Below are 10,674 nucleotides of genomic sequence, written 5' to 3' on the forward strand. Positions count from 1 at the left end.
ATGTTGTCTACATAGATCAGTGGCTCTTTGGCCAATATGTAGAACAAGCTTTGTGAGGACGCTTGCCACTGCCTGGAACAGCCATGGAAGTTTTCTTCAAATGCCATAGGGATCTAGAAGGAAAATGAGAGAAGATAGAACTTACTACTGCAAAGTAGGAGAAAGAGAAGGTGGTGGGAAGAAATAGAGAGGCATTTCCACTGCGGGGGAGGGGGCGCGGGAAGCAAGAGATGTTAAAAACAAAACACAAATAATCCAGGGATTAATAACATGGGCACCTACTGAGAAAGAAAATGACTTAGAGATTTGTAGTATCATAAACAGAGGGTTTCCTGCCCACTCCCACCCCCACCCACCTCCTTGCCCAGCTCACATTCACACATACAAGCAAAAACAGCCCCGCTGTGCTCCTGCTGCCTGCACAGCTTGTAAATTACTAAACCCCTTGGAGCTCTCTTCATCAGGGCTGCCTGAGGATCCAACAAGCTGAGGTGTACAGAAAGTAAAGCAGGCTGCAGGCTCATAATAGCCTATTATCATGGTGGCTGAACACAACGGCGGTCTTCATATTGCCTGCACCTTGGGGAGATTCACAGATTTGTTTTCTGCTGCTCATACATTTTCTCTTCATTCAACGCCATTCTGTAGCATCATTTGGAATTGGGAAAAGTTGGGTGTACACGTGTCTACCTGAAGACGATGCTAGAGAGTCTCTTACACAGTGGTTCTGTTTTTTGAGAACATGGTGGACAAAAGATGGTTTAGGGGGCTTGTTAGCCAAAGGTCAGGGGGTACTTCCCCTTTTTTCCAGGCTCTAAAATAATAACATCGTTTTGAAAGTTGTTGGGGTCCAACCCCAACAGGTCCAGGGGTTCCCCAAGGTGTGGACGGAGTTGGCGAAGAAGGAATGACACGGAGACAGCGTTCAGTTGATCAGCAGCCTAGCCAGGATCTCCAGCCAAGTTCTGTCTCTAGGTTCTGTCTCCTGTTGTCTTGTTACATCTGTATTTATACCAGTTGACCCTAATCCCATCAATTTCCATTCCAAAGGTTAGGGCGTTGTTTCTTATCTCCATTCCAGGGAGTAAAGATTATGTAGCTTAAGCGTGATTGTTCTTAGTTAAAGTGATTAACTACCCGCCTGGCACTTAGTTAAGGGGTTTTATTCCCTCCCTAACTTCAGGGAAAAATTCCTACCTGGGGAAACAACCTTTCTCGGAGAGGTGACCTTGGTTAAAACACATAGCGCCAAGAAGGGGAGCAAACATATTAAGAACAGTATGCTATATAGGCCATGTCCCTTGAAACATATGCTGTGCAGATGTTTCTTCTCTGCAGCGACTGTGTCAAGCAGCAAGGATGGACCGGCTCCCAGCAGAAAGTGAGCAAAAAGTTTAGAATTCTAAGAGACAGGCATCATGCATAAGACTTTCAACTTAGATATCATTGGATAGCAACAGATATTCTCTGAACTGCTTTTTCGGGAATTGTTCAAACATCCAAGTACCAGGTAGAATAGGAGATCACTTCCCCTCTCACCCTCAACCCCATGCAATTCTCATACCACCCCTCCCCTACCCCTACAAATTAGAAGTTGTAAAAGAGCACCCAACTCCAGGTACACAACAACTGTTGCCTCCCTTGCCAAGAAGTTAGTGGTGGAGGCACCCTGGTACTAACTAATATGTTGATGTGTATAAAGGTGAGACTTTTATACTTAATATAATTGATAGGAACAACTTTCCCATTTGAAGCACTAAGATGAGGTCTTCTTCTCTTCCCTAAAAGAAATGTCACAAATTATTAAAATATGCTATAACTTGTCAATAATTGAAGCAGTGTAGTACTACTAGATGAATAGAGCAACAACAAAGAATAGAGTGAGAATTAGAGCTAGATGCCTACTGGGCTTTCACATATGATAAAGGTAGCATCTCCAATCAGTGGAGTAAAGGTGGACTTTTTACTAAAACAGGGCTAGGGCAATCAGAGGGTCACATGCAAAAAGAGTTTTTAAATAAAATAATACTCATCAGAATACTGTAAATCAATCAAAGATTTAAACATGGGGGGTAAACAGAAGAAACTTCAAAAATATAAGAAAATGCAGGTGAATTCCTTTGAAGTAAGGAAGAATTTTCTGTGATTCAAAGTCCATAGGTTATGAGAGAGAATAATGATGCACTCAGCTATATAACAAACAAAAGCCTTCTAACTGGCAAAATAATAGTCATAATAAAGATACACCAAGAGCAAGTCAGAAGATAAGTGAAAAATTAGGAAAGATATTTATAATTCATATCTCAGGCAACGTAATCTCCCCACTACATATTTTTCACAGAATGGGTCTATAAATGTCCTTTAACACATGAAATGATTCTCAACCTCAGTCACAGAAAAGACAACTAACTGTAAGTCAGAACTGTATTGGGAAGCCATTTCTCACCCGTTAGATTGTCATCAATCCAAGAGTGTGACAGCACACTGCTGGAGGGCAGTGGAGACTCCTGTGGAGGAAAATTTGACAGCAATCATCAACAATGCATTTGCCCTTCAACCTGGCAATCCCACTTCCAGGAATTAATCCTACAGATATAGCTGCATAAGGAAAACATAATTTGTACCAGTTTATTCATTGCAATGCTGTTTGTAATTACAATATTTCAAACAAACTTAATGTCCATTAACATTATCCTAATGCCCCTTAAGCCCACTAATATGGACTAGTTAGGATAAACTATGGCATAGCCACACAAATAGAATACTATGCAGATGTAAACAATAAAAAGTGTATGCTTTCTACATATTGATACAGAAACATCACCAGATGTGATATTGTCATATAGTAAGAAATATATATTTGGTCCCTGGTACCTGGAACAGAGCACTGAAAACCATTGTAATTTCCTAAAAAATAAGGGTGACAGGAGCATCTTTTGTTATATTATTTGTTTTTGTCCCAGGTTCCTGACACAAGAGCTTCTAAGACCCTTGAAATCTCAGAAGTGATAAGAACAAATGTTTCTTTGTATGCTCATAAGATGCCTCTAGTTGGGCTCAAAGATGGCTTCTGGGTGTGGGCTAGTTTCCAGAGAAACCAGATCAAGGCAGAATCAGAGGGTTTAAATTTTCAACCTCATCCCTCAGACCTTCCAGCAGGGAAGAGGGGCTGGAGACTGAGTTAATCATCAGAGGCCAATGATTTAACCAGTTGTGCCTATGTGATAAAGCCTCCATATAAACACAGGGGTTTGAAGAACTTTAAGCTGGTGACTGTGTCCACCTACTGAGGGCATGGCATTACCCAAACTCCACAGGGACAGAGGCTGCTATGCTTGACCCTTCCAGACCTCTCCCTATGTACCTCTTCTTCTGCATGTCATTTGTATCCTTTATAATATTCTTTACAATAAATTAGTAATAAGTGAAGTGTTTCCCTGGGTTCTGTGAACCATAATGGCAAATTATTGAATCTGAGAAGGGCATTATGGGAACTCTATTTGTAGCCAAAATGAACAGAGGGTGTTCTGGGTAACCTGGGACCCCTCTACTTGTAGCTGGCATCTGAAATGGGGGCAGCCTTGCAGGACTGGGCCCTTAGCCTATGCAGTCTGCACTAGCTCTGGGTAGTGTACGTTCTCTAGGCTTTTTAGAAAACATGGAGTTGTTCCTTTGGCCACATACATGTGAATCCAGAAGAAAGGTGATATTGTGGACATCAGGGGAATGGCCACTGCTCAAAAAGGAATGCCCCACAAGTGTTCCCATGGCAGTGGGCATTGTTGTGAACAAGCAAGTTAAGGGCATTAATTGCCAAGAGAATTAATGTACATATTGAGCATATTAAGCACATTAAGAGCTGAGATAGCTTCCTGAAATGTGTGAAGGAAAATGATCAGAAAAAGAAGGAAGCCAAAGAGAAAGGTACCTGGGTTCAACTGAAGCGTCAGCCTGCTCCACCCAGAGAAGCACACTGTGTGAGAACCCATGGAAAGGAGCCTGAGCTGCTGGAACCCATTCCCTATGAATTCATGGCATGATAAGCGGGGAAAAATACTTCTGTGCTGATAAAAATGTTTCCCTTAATTGAGTAGAAGTATGGCATCCCTTACCCCAAAAAAATAATTAAAGAAAACTTTGTGTCCTAAAAAGAAAAATAAATAAAATAAAATAATATATTACAAAAATATGCCCGGGCAGCATGGTTCAGTGGTTGAGCATCAACCTATGAACCAGGAGGTCACAGTTCAATTCCGGTCATGGCACATGCCCCAGTTATAAGTTTGATCCCCGGTGGGGGAGATGCGGTTCAATGATTCTCTGTCATCAATGATGTTTCTGAATCTGCCTCTCCCTTTCTCTTCACATCAACATAAAAAGCTTCTGCTCAGCAAAATAAACCATCAACAAAACAACAAGAGAGCCCACTCCATGGGAGAACATATTTGCCAATGTTATCTCCTATAAGGGTTTAATCTCCAAAATTTACAGAGAACTCAGACAACTTAACAAAAGGAAGATAAACAATCCAATCAAAAAATGGAAAAGGACCTAAATAGACACTTTTCAAAAGTGGACATACAGAAGGCCCAGAGACGTATGAAAGCATGCTCAAAGTCACTAATCATCGGAGAGATGCAAATCAAAACAATAAGGTACCATCTCACACCTGTCAGAATGGCTATCATCAACAAACGACAAGTGCTGGAGAGAATGTGGAGAAAAAGGAATCCTCATGCACTGCTGGTGGGAATGCTGACTGATGCAGCCACTGTGGAAAACACTATGCAGTTTCCTCAAAAAATTAAAATGGAACTCCCACTTGACCCAGTGATCCCACTTCTACAAATATATCCCAAGAAATCAGAAACACCAATCAGGAAGAATACTAGTATATGCACCCCTATGTTCATAGCAGTGCAATACACAATAGCTAAGATTTGGAAACAGCCTAAGTGCCCATCAGCAGATGAGTGAATTAAAAAAACATGGTACATCTACACAATGGAATAATACGCTGCTGTAAAAAAGAAAGAACTCTTACCATTTGCAACAGCATGGATGGAACTGGAGAGCATTATGCTAAGTGAAATAAGCCAGTTGAAAGATAAATACCATATAATCTCACTCATTTGTGGAATATAATGAACAACATAAACTGATGAACAAAAATAGAGCTAGAGACATAGAAGCATCGAACAGACCGTCCAACCTAAGAGGGAAAGTGAGGAGGGTGAGGGAGGGGGGTAGGAGATCAACCAAAGGACTTTTATGCAAGCATATGAGCATAACCAATGGACACAGATGGAAGAGGGTGAGGGCATGTGCTGGGGGGTGGGAGTGGGGGAAAAAGTAGACTTATGTAATACCTTAAACAATAAAGAATTAAAAAATAAAAAAGAAATATAATATTGACACAGAATAAAATATGGAGACTGAAAAATAACCCATGCTTCTGTCTCTTCCTTTATTGCAACAAATGAAAATCACATCCTCAGGTAAACTTCTAACCAAGCCCCTAAAAACCTCTTTTTCCCACTGTAGGAGGGGTTATCACATGCCAGATAGATAGGAGTCCCTGCTTGTAGGATGGGCTTGTTCAAGGATCTTCAAGCACAGGACTGTGATCAAAGGAAGACTCCATATTTGAAGGGAAGTCGGGATATGGGAGTATTGGGTTTGCGCTTGCAATCCCTCACCCAAGAAAAGGAATCTAGGTTCTATTGGGTAGGAATGCTGAACAAAGCAGAACTCTACAGTCTGGTGGGTTCAGTCTAATTGTTTACTGGTTATGTTTTTCTAAGAGAGGCAATATACCATGCTGCCCAAGACTGAGGTCCCCAAAGTCAGTTGGGCTTAAATTTCAGACTTAATTATAGGATGTGAACTTGGCTTAGTTACTCAGTATCTGTAAAGCTCAGTTTCCTCAACTGCAAAATAAAGGTGGTAACTGGTTAAATTATGCACATACAGACACTTAGCACAATGCCTGCTACATAGTCAGGACTTAGTAAATAGTAACCATCAATATTATTTGGCCTGTGCTCCAGGGGGCCTGTTGTCCTCTATCTTGTCAGGTAAAATATCATGCAGAGGCAATGCAGTTTTGAAAGAAGGCTACCGAAAATTTCACAATCTCCCTGTCATTTCATTTTTCATGTCAACCTAGATTTAAATTGAAGAGAGTGAAGCCCTCATTTGCACAGTTCTGGATTGAAGATATGGTTTTTAGTGTGACAACTCTTTCAAAGAAACCTATTCTTTATGTTTCGGGCCTAGAAGGCTACTCCGTTAAGGAGGAGTAAGCCACTTACAGCAATTTAACCATGTGTGGGAGAAAATCTCAATGGAGGATAGACATCTTTGAACTCAGTTAAGCCTTTAAAAGCAGTTCAATCATTTGGCTTCAGAAAATCTTTTTTTTTTAAGAAAAAGACTAAATATTTCAACTTTATTAATAACTGATCAAATCTCAAAACACATTCCAGTCAAGTTATCAATCATAAAAAAGTTTATCAAAGATCTATATATTTTTTATTTTTTATTGAATTTATCAGGGTGACATCCTATATAATAAAGATCTAATATGCAAATGGTTGTCACACCCTCGCGCCCTCGCACTGGGGCTGGGGACCTGAGGCTGCGTCCCCACCCCAGCGCCAGGGCCAGGGGACCTGAGACCAGGCCAGAGGACCTGAGGTGACGCCCCCCCCACCCCAGTGCCGGGCCAGGGGACCTGAGGCCGTGCCCTCCGCCCCCGCCTGGCAGGGCTTGACGGGGAATCTGAGGCTGCCCCCCCACCCCACGGGGCTTGATGGGGTCCTGAGGCTGAGCCCCCTGCCCTGTGGGGCTTGATGGGGTGGGGCCGGCCAGGTCTGGGTCTTGTGCAATTTCGAGGCATGCGTGGGTGGACGGGGACTTGACTCTGGTCCTGCAGCACGCCCCAGACTCTGACAGAAGAAAGATTTTCATATACATTTTCTTTCATCTCTGACACTTCTATGATAGAGAAAGGACAAATAGCAATATTAAAATATTTCCTCTAATTAATTCCCTTTTAATGTGCACAAATTTCATGCACCAGGCCACTAGTTGGTTAATAAAATGATATAGGTTTCCCATGTACAGTTCTGTAATACATCATTTTGATATTGTATTGTGTGTTCACCATCCCAAGTCAAGTCTCCTTCCATCACCATTTATCCCCCCTTTACCTTCTTTTACCTCCCCCACCTCCTTTTTCCTCTGGTAATCAGCATACTATTGTCTGTGTTTATGAGTTTTGTTTTGTTTTTTTCTTTGCTGGTGGGGGTTGAGAGTTGGGTGAAAAAAAGAAAATCTTTTAAGAACAAGTGCAAATAGCAGCTTGGCTTCCCCACAACCCCCCAGATTTATTAATACGTTATTGAGATATAACATATGTATGTTCAAGGTATGCAATGTGATGTTTTGTACATGTACATATTGTGAAATGATTACACAGTAAGATTAGTTAAAATCTCCATCACTTCACCTTTTTTTGAGGTGAGAACATTTAAGATCTACATTCTTAACAGCTTTCAAGTATATAATACAGTATTGATAACTATAGTCACCGCGCTGTCCATTAGGTCCCCTGACTTATTAATCTTACAGCTAAAAGTTTGTACCCTTTGGCCAACATCTTCCCATTTCCCCCACCCTCCAGCCCCTGGCAAGCATTCTTCTCCTCTCTATTTCTATGAGTTTGGCTTTTTTAAATTCCACATATGTGAGATCATACAGTATTTGTCTTTCTCTGATTTATTTCACTTAGTGTGATGCCCTCAAGGTTCATTCAAATCATTATAAAAAGCAGGATTTGCTTTTTGTTAGCTGAATAATATTTCATTGTATATATACACTACATTTTCTCTATGCATTTATCCATCTATGGACACTTAGGTTGTTTCTATGTCTTGGCTATTGTGTCTAATGCTGCAATGAACTTAGAGGTACAATATATCTCTTCAAGGCAGTGATTTCATCTTACATACATACACAGGAGTGAAATTGCTAGATCATATAGTAGTTCTAACTTAACCTTTTTGAGAAACCCCCATACTGTTTCCCATAGTGGCTGCACCAATTTCTATTCCCAGCAACAGTGCACAGGGTTCCCTTTTTTTGCATGGCCTGACAAACACTTGTCTCTTATCTTTTTAATACGAGTCATATAACAGCTATGAGCAGTTTGGCTTTAGCTGTTGCATTGTTCTTCAATTTGCTTTTTCAATTATCTCATTCCATTGTTTATGGTAACAGTAATATCTGTATCCTAGAGGTAACTCAGTAAATACCACACTTTGTGACTAAGAATTGAACCATTACCCAGAGAAATCACTTCACTGACACACCAGTGCAGGGGCGTTTATCTGTTATCGTCTGAGACATCACAAGCTCTAAGAGGCTGGTGCTTATCTGGGAATCCCATTTAGCACACTTCTCTCCAGTGGTATGTCTATGGCCCTTTCACAGTTTTGCAAGGAGGCCAAACTTAGTAAGCCCTTTATTGGAATCAATGCCCTTGATTGACCTAGTTTTCCAAGCAGTTTGGAAATGCTGAGTTTTCAAAAAGCATTTGCAATGTATGTGTGTGCAAGGATGTTTATCACCCCCGTAGTGAGACTGGTGGTAGCACAGAGAGGATGGGGGAGGCTGCTTTGATTGGGAGAGGCAGGACAGAAAGGCAACGGAATGAACAAGAATAGCTTCATGGTCACACTCTGAGGCCCGAAACTGAATCAGCCTCATTGCAAATTCTTCCTCTGCCCCCTACTAGTTTGGAGAACCTCAGAAAGTTCCTGAACCTCTCTCACCTCAGGGTCCTCCTCTGAAGAATAAGGAAAACAGTAATATTTATCTTATAGGTAATAAGTTCACTCATGTAGAGCATTTAATACAAAGCTCAAAGCTACCATATATACAACCTGATAAACCTTTCAAATGGAAATAATAATAGTTCTTACTTCATAGGGTTATTGTGGTACTAAGTGAATTAATATATATAAAACCCTTAAGCTCAGTTAGTATAAGTGCTTACAGCAACAAGGACTCCTCGTCCTATTATGATACGTAATTATAATCCAGTCCTACTTTGCAGAAGAAGAGGGGTTAGTCTGGGTTTGAAGTGCTAACCTAACCAGTAGTTTGAACTACACAAATTGATTTGGGATCTGAAAAACTGGCAATTTCTTACGGTGCAACCTAATTATTTAACTTATACCTCCTTTCATTTAAACCTTGTCTCAGAGAAGCAAGTGGAATTTTCCCTGTTAGATATGGGTAATATTATGGGATTGTACTTTTAAGGACAAGCCCCTCAGCCTGGGTGTGTCTATGTATCTATGGATGTCACTCCTTTGGCATTCATGTAGCTGCTACCAGGTGAGTAGTGGTGTCTTAGTCTCAGGCTCCACAGAACAGCCAGCTGGGCTTTCCCCAGGCATGGCAAAAATATAGCTATATGCAATACCTAGTGTGGCTATCTTCACTAATTTATGAATTCTTTGTAAAAACAAAGTAGTATATAATTTAGAGTAAGCTTTATGATATTTATTTTAAATAAAAATGAATACATGAGTCTGTGGTAACACCTCTCTTAGACTGAGTGGTTGAGCTTCTTTGTTTAGAATAAACTTGGTTTCTATATTCTTCTCTAGTAAAAACCTTTTAGTTTTTCATTTATATTTCAAAAGTTAAAAAGATTTTATGTAGCTCCTCATGACTTTAGAATCAGAATGTCTTGCAGTTAGTTTATCAACAATTTTTAAAATATATTTTTATTGATTTCAGAGAGGAAGAGAGAGATAGCAGCATCAATGATGAGAGGGAATCATTGATTGGCTGCCTCCTGCACATTGGACCGAGCCCACAACCCAGGTATGTGCCCTTGACTGGAATTGAACCTGGGACCCTTCGGTCTGCAGGCCAACGCTCTATCCACTGAGCCAAACCTGCTAGGGCAGTTTAACAACAATTTAATTATCAATTTGTCACTGATGTGAGATGTAAGTGCCCCTTGTCCATTTATTTCTTCATTGCAGTGGAGAGGAACCTACATGGTTTTGTAATTTAAAAGTCTGAGTTTGGATTTCAATATCTCTCAGCCTCAATATTTTTTAATTTAAATTATTATTTAAAGTATTACATATGTCTCCTCCCCCCCCATTGACCTCTCCCCAGCCACTCCCACCCCCCAGCACATCCTCTCATCCCCTATTTTCTGTGTCCATTGGTTAAGCTTATATGCATGCATACAAGTCCTTTGGTTGATCTCTTACCCTTACCCCCTCCTCCCTTCCCTGCCTTCCTTCTGAGGTTTGATGCTCTGTTTGATGCTTCTATGTCTCTGGCTCTATTTTTGTTCATCCGTTTATGTTCATTTTATTCCACAAATGAATGAGATCATGTGATATTTATCTTTCTCTAACGGGCTTATTTCGCTTAGCATAATGCTCTCCAGTTCCATCCATGCTGTTGCAAATGGTAAGAGTTCTTCCTTTTTTACAGCAGCGTATTATTCCATTGTGTAGATGTACCATGTTTTTTTAATTCACTCATCTGCTGATGGGCACTTAGGCTCTCTCCAAATCTTAGCTATTTGTGCTGCTATGAACATAGGGGTGCATATATTCATTTTGATTGGGATTTCTG

The sequence above is a fragment of the Myotis lucifugus genome, unplaced genomic scaffold (assembly GCF_000147115.1).
Source record: "Myotis lucifugus unplaced genomic scaffold, Myoluc2.0 scaffold_212, whole genome shotgun sequence".
Taxonomy (NCBI): domain Eukaryota; kingdom Metazoa; phylum Chordata; class Mammalia; order Chiroptera; family Vespertilionidae; genus Myotis; species Myotis lucifugus.